The sequence below is a fragment of the Heterocephalus glaber genome, unplaced genomic scaffold (assembly GCF_053883595.1).
Source record: "Heterocephalus glaber isolate CG9 unplaced genomic scaffold, H.glaber_assembly_v1.0 deba00001577, whole genome shotgun sequence".
Lineage (NCBI taxonomy): Eukaryota > Metazoa > Chordata > Mammalia > Rodentia > Bathyergidae > Heterocephalus > Heterocephalus glaber.
In genome coordinates this window covers 26,642,700-26,654,823 of record NW_028258358.1, presented here as the reverse complement: position 1 = coordinate 26,654,823, position 12,124 = coordinate 26,642,700, and the positions used below count along the sequence as shown (strand labels likewise).

Genomic DNA, 12,124 nt, shown 5'->3' with positions numbered 1-12,124 from the left:
CAGTCCTAGTTCTTTGAGGTATCTCCATACTGATTTCCACAGTGCTTGCACCAGTCTACACTCCCACCAGCAGTGGAGCAGGGTTCCTCTTTCCCCACAGCCCCGCCAGCATTTGTTATTGGTTGATTTCATGATAGCAGCCATTCTTTCTGGAGTGAAGTGAAATCTCAGCGTTGCTTTCATTTGCATCTCTCGAATGACCAGTGATGTTGAACAATTTTTCATGTATTTATTTGCTATTTCTACTTCTTTGTCTGAGAAATGTCTGTTCATTTCAGATGCCCATTTTCGGATTGGGTCTTTAAATTTGGGAGGTCTGATCTTTTGAAGTTCTTTATAGATTCGAGATAGTAGACCTTTGTCTGAGGAAGAGCAGGTGAAGATTTTTTCCCACATTGTGGGTTGTCTCTTCACACTGCTGGTGGTTTCTCTTTCTGTGCAGAAGCCTTTTAATAAGAAGAGATCCCACTTGTTGATTGTTTGTGTTAGTTCATGGGCAACTGAGGTTTTGTTCATAAAATCTTTTCCTACACGGAAAGACATCCTTTTTAAACCTTCCTTACAGTTTCCTGTGACTGGCATATAACAGGTACTCAAAGGCATTCAATTTGTAAGTAATTCTTGAATGCAAGAGTTTTCACCAAATGACCATACATTCATTAAAAACACATCTCAATGTTTTAGTTACACAGTTTAAAATCACAATTCACTTGGAAGTATGATATTATTTTATATAAAAGTAATAGTGTTCTTATCCAAGTACCGTCAATTCAATTTCTCTTTTTGATTTCACCACTGGGGTATAAGTCAAAGGCAATTATATTCATATTACATGTCTAGAGTAGTACTAATCACTTTTGAGAGGTAGAAATAGATGTCTACAGAATGGAGAAACTATTAAATTTATATGATTCTTTAACTGATTGTATGTGCCATAGACCCTCTAGCAAACCAAGTTCTTGAATGGAGGCAGTGGGGCAGTGGACCATGCAGGAATGAGTAGCAACAACAGCACTGAGTCTTTGCTTTTTTGCTTACAGTTTTGTGATGCAAAGAAAGTCCTTTTCCAGACTGCACTTCAGTTATCCCATCTTGATTACTGCAGGTCCCAAAGGGGATAATGTATGTGAGATTACTTCACATCTTACAAACAACTCCAGCATTGATTTCTTGCCTTACACGACCCCAGCAAGGAAGGAAATGATCACTTCACTATCACTGTAGTATTCCATGTAATAGATTTCTAGAAAGCAGAGTGATGAAAAGTGTCTCTGAAATAAACTGCTGTTTATAGGTCCACTTTCTTATTTGTCTGGCATACTGACCATATCTTCCAATTCCCATGATAACTAGCATTTTAAGCACGGTCCTCAGTAACTGTGCTATGCTGCACTCCGGACCTCTGAATTGTCTTTCTTATTGTCAGGGTATCAGACAGCTGGCCTGCTACCAAACAAGCCTGACTGTCTCAGTGTCTGCTTCCAATTTGCTTCTTCTAATCAGCTTTTGTCTGAAAAATCAGATAAGCCAGCTATATAGTATCCTGTGTAGTCCATAGGTTTCAAGCAAGTGCCGGAAGCCTTTTCCAAAAAGCCAAAATGAGGTCTTTGATACCAAGAACTCGGGCTGAGAGGCTTCCTGACTGTCTTTCTACACGGAGATCTTTGGAGAAAGCCAATATTCCAACTGAGAATAAACATGCTCCGATAATTCTGAGTTCTCTCTCTGTGTCTCCTTGAACTTTGGGTTTTCTCATACACATGAACATTCAAAACATTCCAAGCCAAATGTTTGGTATATATGTCAGAAAACATGAAGCCTCTATAATGTTGATTTTAATGGAAAAACAATGTTTGATCTTGGGTTGAAAAGTGAAGGCTTTTGCCCCTCTTTCAAGTGCTAGCAGAACAATGGAACTGAAAACATATTTAACATCTTTGTAAACTTGCTTTTTAGCTACTGTAAAGAAAAACTAAATGTATGGGTGATTCCAACTGGTCACATAAAACAATGACTGACCAGTAAGTGGAGGTGAATTACAGCCAATAATTAGTAGGGAATTATAATCAACATCTCTTTATTTTTATTCAGCTTTATTTGTCATAAATATAAAGAAATCATAGAAATGTTTTAACATGAGAAAAAAATTCTAAACACAAAAAGCAAACTGAAAAAATTTAAAAAGCCGCATTTCCCCGAGAATATTGACAAAGACCCTCTATGACACTACATATTTCTTGAAAACGTTGTCAAATCTGCCTCTATTTTCTAGCAACAGTGAAATTCATAAAGGTCACCCTGACAGACAAAATAAAACAATATTCTTCTCACAATCCTTGCTGTTACAGTAGCAGTCAAGCAGCATATTCATTTTCGTTTTAATTATGTTTGTAAATAGTAGGAGAGGCAGGTAGGAAACATGTGTAGGCCTCCCACTGAGTCTCCGTGGGTGTCTGTAGAATTGCAACAATCACTTTTGCAGGTTTCATTATTTTTCAGCAGAATTTTATTGACCAAGGAGGGGCCGAGGGAATAATATCCTATTAAAATTCTGTTAGTTATAAAAGTTGTTTAAGGAAATATATCCCTTTGCCATAATGTCTTCCCACCTGATTATCAGTTTATTTATGACCTGCCAGCTAACATTTATTGTTAAGATAGAGTAATTTTTTGTGTAACCTTGATTGCTACCTAATTTGCTTACCAACTGACAATTAATCCCTGAAATATTGCCCCTGGCACACAAACCCTATTGCTTAATGAAGCGTTCAGCTATAGTCACCTTGTGTCTACATAAGAATCCACTGACAAAACAATCTTGAAAATTAGCTTCAGCTTAAAAATCCTCCAGCAACATCAGTGTTTTTAATAATGACTATGTCAGGCAGTCAATGTCAATGCATCAATTCTATGTTTTCACTTTATATAAGGCATTATGATAAATGTTAGTGAGAATATACAAAGACACCATTCCTGGACCCGACCTGAAGGAACTAAGGCCCCGTGAGGAAGATTATACCCATGCCTAAATCACTATTCTGCAAAACAGTGACGAAGAAACAAGATAAGAGAGCTACTGTGAGATGCTCACCAGGGAGTTGGGTGGAACTTGCTAGATAGAGTAGAAAAATCTTGAATTTGAAGCAACCACATAGGTGAATTATATGAAAATATAAGGTGGGGAATAGGAAGAAGCCAGAAACAAAGGCAGAAGTAGATAAATACATTTTGTGTAAAGGAATAACCATTGTTGAGCTCTATTACAATGTTTAAAAGCTGAAAAAGTAGGGAAAATTGGGGTATTTAAAGTAAGAATACACTTTTTTCATCTTTACAATCGAGAGATTTTCCAGGATTTGAATTCTGTATGCCTGTGACTACACTGAAAGGCAACACTGTGTATTTTTGTTTTCATCTTTTTGGATGTAACTCCTAAGAATTTTCAGAATGCAGCTTTACTAAGTTGTCTTGAAGGAGTTATGCTATGTGCTTTTTTTAGTCCTTGCAAGCTGTGCTTCCCCTGTAGGGTTTATAACATATGCAGAAATGAAATATATGACAAAATAGCACAACAGGCTGGAGGGATAGGAAAGTAAAGTTAAATAATAGAAAGTTTTCTGGGTTGTATGGGAAGTTGTAAAAGTACTGTTTTAAAACTGATAAAAACTTATGTTGAAAACAAGCTTAAGTGCAAAACTGATAATAAAAATGTGCATTTAAAGCCGATTATAAAGAAAAACTCAATTATAAGAATAATACAAAAAGGTAAAGATAATGAATAAAAGAGAAAAAAGAGAAAAGAAATAGAAAATACATAGGAAATGAACATACTTTCTGCTCAAATAAAACAATAATATTTTTAAATGTAAGTGAATACCTAAAGGCAAAGATTATCACACTGCTATAAAATACACTATTTACATTATATAACAAACATCACATATGTAAACATAAGAACTATCAAAGTAAATAATGACAAAAGATATACGAGGCATACATTCAACAAGAAAAGCTGCTATATCAAAATTAAAGTAGACCTGAGGACGCAACTATGACAAGGAATGATTTGGTCTCTGTTTGATGATAAAAGGGCTAGTTCCAACAAAAACACAAAGCAGTCCTAATATGTATATAGCCAATAGTATAACTTTAAAAATAAGAATGACAACGTTGAAAAAATGGAGTAACATACACAATAATAGTTTAACGTTTTAGTACACTTCTATAACCAGATATACAAAATAACATTAATGACAGAAATGATTTATAAAGTTACAATTTGGCAATTTCACTTTATTTGCACATTTATTTGCATTCATTTGAGTGCAGATCTGGATATTTACCAAGGTAGACCATATTCTGCATCATAAATTAAATCTCTAATTTCAAAGTACTAAAACCATGAAAAATACATTCCCCTGTCCACAAAATAATAAATCTTGAAAACTGCAAAAATAAATAGAAGTGAACAAATGTTAAAAAATGTATGGAACTTTAATGAAAACATAAGGTTAAAAATCACTAAACTAGTATTTTACAAAAGAGGACATCCAAATAACAAAGAGACACATTAGTTATTAGGTAAATGCAAATTAAAGCAACAAAATATGAATCAGTAAAATAAAGTCCCTCTCTCATGGAAACAAATACAGTATAATGACTTAATCATAGATTCAATATACACTCTACACATAGAGAATGTCTACATGCTCCCAGTAGTGTCTTGTACATGTCATAGTAGAACCTAAGTACTACCTACAGTTCAGGTCAAAGATTTCACCTAAAGTTCAAGTAAATCTACTGCATGTTCACACATTACCATCAATCAGGTGGACAGATACAGTATTCTATGAAATTTGCTCAGGTCTATGGTATGCTCCTTTATTACTGAGCCAGACAGAGCTATGATCTTTGATTATGGACACAGATACACTTCAGTGATAGACTAAATTTTTAAGTTATCAATATATACATGTAAATAGAGAATAATAATAAAATGACAACAGAAAAGATAGATGACACATGGAAATGTGTATGACAATGAAACAAATATAATCATCATTTTTCAACTACAGTATGTAATACTAAGTTTCATGACCTTCACCACTGTAAAAATACCACTGCAAAGGACACAGAACTGACTAAAGACAGACATTTTGACCAGGTGAAAGAACAAACCTATATATACAAACTTGGACATTTATTTTCAGTTGTGGTTATTTGGCTGCCCTCATTCAACTGCAGAAAGTGCTGTTGAAAAGAAATGGCAGCCTAGCGAGTCCTTGTGGAAATAATAATTGCAAGTAAAAAGCAGAGTATTTGGCTCACTCTGAAGGAACTATCAAAGATGGATTGGTTGTGCCTGAATTTATCGATCTTAGGATGTAGGTAGAGAATTAAGGGACAATTGTTTCTTTTCCTAGCAAAGCTACAGGATGGTAGGCACACAGAGTATCCATGATGCCCACAGGCAGCAAGTAGTAACAGTGAATTATGACAAGGTTGAAATATGTCATTTTCCATTTGACAGTTTTATCAAGCTACTTTGGTTTTATCAATATTCTACTTGGAGACCATTCCTTCGAAAATATTGAAGTTTGACATCAAATTGAGCCTTTGGATATATTGTTTGATAAGCTTCCAGAGAATAGGGATTAGATCTGGAAAGATGATGTTGGATATCTTAGAGTTTTAGTTCCCCTTTTGGAAAGTTAGAAAAAGGTAGCCTCAGCAAGTCTGAGTTACTTCAATCGAAGAACAAGTTGATATCCACCCTCGTGCTTTAACCTCCACTTTCTGAGACGCTTGACCTGCAAACCCATCATTACATAGTTACCTAGGATCCTTCCTTGACTCCTTTCTGTATTGCTCTCAGTCCATCTGTACCAACCCAAGCATCAGTCACCGTGGGGAAATGAGAGCCTGCTGCTCTCTGCTTGAAAATTTCCATTAATGAAACCTGTTTCGTATTTGTGCCATATGTTGTATGATTCTGCATTTTTGATTACTATGCTTCACTTTACATACATCCAGAATATTACTGCTCACTGCCACATAGTATCAATGCTTCATCGGGCAATTAATCATTTATGTAGCACAAAACCAGCTTTAATAGGCTTTTTATATGAAATAATAATGAGCACTGAATACATATTTGAATATGCTCGTGAGATTACTATCTAGACCTGGATTTAACTGGCTTAAAAAAAGAGGTGTTTTCTATTGTTAGGGTATAGTTACATTTCCTCCAAAGACAAGAGGTCAGCAGACCTTTACAACAGTCTCCTGATGGACTCTGCCTCTGGCTCCTCTCATCAGGTCTTCACCTTGCTGCCAATGTGAGTGCTTAATACCTAGATCTGACCATGCTCTGGTTCTGACCTACTTCTTGCTCTGGTTCTCTATGAGTTTTAGGACGATATAGGTATGATTTACCAAAGCAAAACAGGGCCCCCGAGGAGCAGATTCCTACTTCTTTTTCAGACTCATTCCCTGCCAGCTTCTTTTTCACTTGTTCCTTTCTTGCCTAATAGATCCTGGTGCACTTCTCAGCATTCCCTACTTATTGAGCTAACTCTTACCCTGTCATTCATACCCTTCATTGTTCACTTTTGCATTTTCAGCACCGGGCACAATTTTGAGAACATAAAAAAGAAGTCCATAAATATTTTAAATGAATGAATGAATAAGTGAATGACTTACAAATATTACTGTAATATCTTGGTCCACATGTCTTGGATCCTATGAATAATATCTCCCTTTAATCGATTTCTCTTCTACACTAGTTTCAACATAAGAACCGTTCCTATCACAATGTTAAATGTTAGTTGAATAAAAGATGGAATGATGTGCATTTCTTCATCCTTTACTGATGAGAAATCTGTAAATTTCTGATGTTTATGTATTCAATGTATCTCTTCATTGATATGATGCTAAATGGAAGTGGCAGAAGCAAGCTTAGATAGCATACGTACTTATTCTTATTTTAAATGCTTTATAGTAAGTATATTATGCCTTTAAATAAGTGGATATTATTTCCTTTTTACAGGGATATTGTACTAAACTTCAAAAGTTTTTTTTCTTCTAATTATAGCTATATTCTTTAACGGGGAAATGGTACCTTTAGAATATTTGTTTAGCTTTAATTCTTCACCTATAATAATCTCTGTTTCATCTCTCTCACTGATTCACCATGAAGGATAATAAGTATAAAATGTGGAGCTGTTTCTTGAAAGAGGTAAAACATTGTATGAGTGACTTGTGATTATCATAGTTCACAAAATCACATATACTGATGTCTTACGCAAAGATATGTCTGATTACACAGCACAGAGATCCAGGCTCTGCTGACCTAAGATATAATAAAAACTATGCCTGTAGTCTTATTATATTTGAGCCTATAGGAATTTCTGTAAACATGATGAATATATAACAATGAAACAGCGAAGTAAACAGAAATTTTAGGCTGATGCATATTTTACCCAAGCTCCAACTGAAAATGAAAAGAAATATTATCTTGTCTGAAGTTCTCTGTGGCTGAGACACATAAGCTCATCACAGAGTCTGGGGAGGTTAATCACATATTCTCCAATATCAGAACACATCACACCCATAGAATGCATAGAAATGAGTCTTTATCAAAAGTTATTGAATTAAACCAAAATTGGATATAGCACATTGCCTATGAATAAGCCATATGCTAGTAGGGTAATAACTCCAAAACAGCTAATACATAGGAAGACACAGTACCAGCACACCATTTGGTAAAAAGAAAGACAAGAACACACATAAGACATACTATTTTGCAAACTAGAAATGTAAGTTGAATCAATGAAATCTGATTTTGTAATATACAAGGCTATTATTTTAGTTCCTATTACCTACCTGCTGCTTTCCCTAGGGAACCTATCCAGACCTATGGCTTTGAATGACTACTTGAGGATAATGACAAAGGCTTCTTTAAAAATCATTTTTTCTCCACCTCTGTCTCTACTATGAATTAAGATAATATGCCACCTGCACAAACTCTGCCTGAAAGGCTGCTTATTTAGTGATTTCCTAACCAAAACAGTGAGTTCACATGTACCTTTACCCAAACTTATCTCTCTCTCCAACTACTTCTCAGTAAATAGTAAAACCATCCATATAACAGCCTGAGAAAAATACTTAAGATGCTGACTCACCTACTTCTTTCATGCCCCACATTTATTTTATCAGTCTGTTCTGTCAACACTTTTTCAAAATAGATCATAAATCTTCTAAACTCTCTTCATCTCTGCTGCCATGATCTCATTCTAGGCCATCATTATATCTTACCTGGACTGCTACTTCAATAAATCAATCACACTGTCCTTACATTATCCATTTTCCATAAAGCTACCAGAAGAATTTTTTTTCTTAAATATTGTCTTTCCTTCTCTTAAAACCCTGCAATGACTTTGCATTCAAAATAAAACCAAATTCTCTTCCACGAACCATTAAGGCTCTAGTTGAAGTACCCAGCTGTCCACCTCCATAGGGGCTGATGTTTCCATATATATCTCGTACTCACAAGTCAAATGGGAGCTTGGATGACCTTCTCTCATCATTTTCTCTATACTGTTCTCACTTCCTCACAAATACATTTGGCCCAATGTGTGAGGTACAAGAGAAAATTTAGAAAAAAGAAGTTACAAGTAATAAATATTTGACCAAAAACACTCAATTTCAGTAGGAATTGCAGAAATGCAAGTGACAATACCGTTGACAAACATTTGACTTAAAGAGAAACAAAAAGAGAGTACTGGGAAGGAAGCTCCCCCGCTGCCATCCCAAGCTCCTAGGGCAGAGAAGGTGAGCCAGTCCCAGCACATGGAAGTAAGCTTCCCCACCACCATGCCAAGCTCCTAGGGCAGAGAAGGTGAGCCATGTGGGTGCTAAAAGCACCCCCCAACCCCATGGAAATGAGAAGACACATAAACAAGTCTCAAAAACAGACTTCCGGATCACCTACAGCAACCCCAAAGGGAAATGAGATCGAACAATCTGATACTCAACCACCTGGACTCTCTGAACTGGCAACAAAAGAGGATCTGAGAAAAATGAAATCAGAAATAATTACTCAGATAACAGCAAAGATTGTGCGTATAGTGCAAAACATGATTAACAAATCTAGAGAGGACACACATAAAAAAAATGGAGGATCTGAGGAACAAGATGGAATCCCAACATAGGAAACAAATGGAATCTATAAAACAGATACAAACAGATTTCCAGGAGATTAAAAACTCCATCAAAAGTTTGCACAGCAGAATGAACCAATGTGAGGATAGAATTTCACATATCAAAGATAAGATTGCAATTAGTGAGGAAGGAAAGAAAAATTGCTTTAAAATTGTAAGGGAACATGAGAAATCAACCCACCAGCTGCTAGACAATCCAAAGAAGAATAACATAAGACTGATTGGAGTCAAAGAAGAAAGAGGAGAGAGTGCACATGACATAAAAAACTGTTCACAGAAGTGATGGCAGAAAACTTCCCAAGCAGGGGAAAAGAGCTTGACATCCAGATAAGTGAGGCATATAGGACTCCAGCTAGCCTTAATCAAAAAAAAGCTACACATAGGCATATAATACTTAGGATTCCAGAAACCCAACAGAAGAACAACATTCTACAAGCAGTGAGAGAAAAGAAACAAATCACATACAAAGGAAAGCCCATCAGAATCACAGCAGACTTCTCAACGCAAACCCTCAAGGCAAGAAGAGCTTGGAGTGATGTATTTCAAGCCCTAAAGGAAAACAGCCTCCAACCCAGATTGATGTACCCTGCAAAATTATCTTTCAAAATTGATGGAGAAATAAGATACTTTCATGATAAAGAGCACCTCAGGAACTTCATGAATATCAAACTGGCACTCCAAAAAATTTTAGACAATACCCTAGGAAAAGACAATGAGGATCACAACCCCAGGAAACCCAGCAGAATGAATCCATTGGGCATGACAAATGAAACACAAAGAAGGAGAATGCAACAAAAAGAAAAAGTCATGACAAGGCTTTTAAAACTTTTGACTTCATCTCCCTAATGAGTGCATAATTCAATCTCATTATTGTACTGATTAGTATTTTTCTGATTCGAGAGTTGCACACCTTTCCTTGTGCTATATTGGCTATTTATCATCTTCTTATGTCTACTTTTTAATTGGGTTGTCTATTAATGAGCTTTAAGAATTCTTTATATATTCTGCTCATAGGTTATATGCATTATAAATATGGTCTGTTTAAGGACTACTTTTCATTTTAATGATGCCATTTAAAGTTCTAAATTTTGATGGAATCTCATTTATCAATTTTTTTCTTTTATACATCATGTCTTTTGTATCCTAGGTAGTTCTTGCCTACCCTGAATTCATAAACATTTTCCTTATAAATTCTTCTTAAAGTTTTATACTTTTAGGCTTTCATATTTAGGCTCATAGATCCCTTCAAATTATTTTCATGTATGGAAAAAAAGGGTTGAGGTTAACTTTTTATATACGGATACCAGGTGTTCTAGTGCCATCTGCTGAAAACACTCTCTTCCTCGGCTCTTGAATTGAGTTTATATTCTATAAAATGCTAATGTTAAATAATCTTTCAAAACTCAGTGGACCATATATGTGTGGTTCTATTTCTAGAGTCTCTGTTTTATTCAAATGATTTATATGTCTTTCCTTACACCAACACTGCCTTGATTACTGTAGCTTTAGAAGAAGTCTTAAAATTAGGTACTAAACCTCTTACAACACTTTTTTTTTTAACTTTTCTAGGTCCTTTGTACTCCTACATAGCTGTTAAACTTCAATATCCAATTCTTCATTTATAGCAAGTATACACAGACCTGAATTTTTATATGTACCTTGTGTTTTCTAATCCTGCTAAATTCAAGTAGAAGTTCTAGGGGCTCCTAGAGATTTCTTAGTATTTTCTCTGTAGACGATCATTTCATCTACATATAAAGATTTTGCTTCTGCCATGCCAATCCTATGTTATTTGTGTCATTTTACCGCCAGACTATTTTAGCGGGGCCTAGGTTTCAAAGTTTAATGGACAGATAAAGAGTAAGCATTTCTACCCTTGTTCCCCACCTTAAGGAGAAAGCATTGTATCTTCTCCATTCATATAAGGCATTCTCACTGGAAGTATGGAGTACATGTCTTTAATCTGTTGAGAAGGTTCTGTTCTACTTCTAGTCTCCTGATAGCTTTTACCATGAACAGCTGTAGAATTTAGTCCAGTACTTTTTCTCCAACTACTGACAGGATCATATGGCTTTTTCCCTTCCTCTGTTACAATGATGACTTTTGAGGGTAGATCTTCCAAAGCTGAACCAACACTGCCATCCTTATAACCAAACCACTTTCTACATACTGCCAGGTCTGACTTCTAAGAGTTTGTTTTGTTAAACAAATTTCTATCTATGTTCATACTTTTTTCTTCTATTATCTTAATCCAGTTTTAGGATTAGCACAATGTTGATTTTCTAAAATTAGGGGAGAAGCATTCCTGTTTTTTTCTGCTTTAAATGTTTGATATAATTTATCAGTTAAAATGTATATGAGCCTGCTGTTGTCATATAGGTAGGTTTTCAAGCTAGGAATATACTTTCTTTAATAGGTGCTATTCAAATTTTATATTTTCTCCAGAGTTAGTTTCATTAATTTGTCTTCCAAGGTACTTCTTAGAAGTTGTCAAATTTATTTCAAAACAGATTTTTGAAATATGCTTTCTATATCCTTTTAAATTCTGTAAAATCTATGGTAATGTCTCCTAGATCTTGATATTGTAATTTTTTAAATGTATAATTGATATTGTGTAACAGGAAGAAAAGTTCTAAAGGAGCAGGGGAAGTGGGAGGGGTAGGGGGAAGGAAAGAAGGGAAAGAAAAAATATGAGAAAATGAAAAAACTGGAAACAAAGTCTTTGCAAATAGGGAAGGGTGGAGGGGGTGAAGGGAGGGCAGAGGAAAGGGAAAAAAAATAAGAACCAAGATACTCATGTAATGGTACAAGATCCCAATGATGAATGTAACTGTATTTTATACCTAAAATGTGCCAATAAACTTAATGGGGAAGAAAAAAAGAGAAATAAAAAGAATTCTCTA

The 12,124-nt window shown here is 35.3% G+C and overlaps 1 protein-coding gene across 11 annotated transcripts in view; it reads right to left on the bottom strand.

Annotated features, from left to right (window-relative positions):
* The window catches only part of Gpc5 (glypican 5), a 1,453,028-nt gene that overhangs the window by 889,441 nt on the left and 551,463 nt on the right, over nt 1-12,124 (bottom strand). The gene's annotated exons all lie outside the window — the stretch shown is intronic.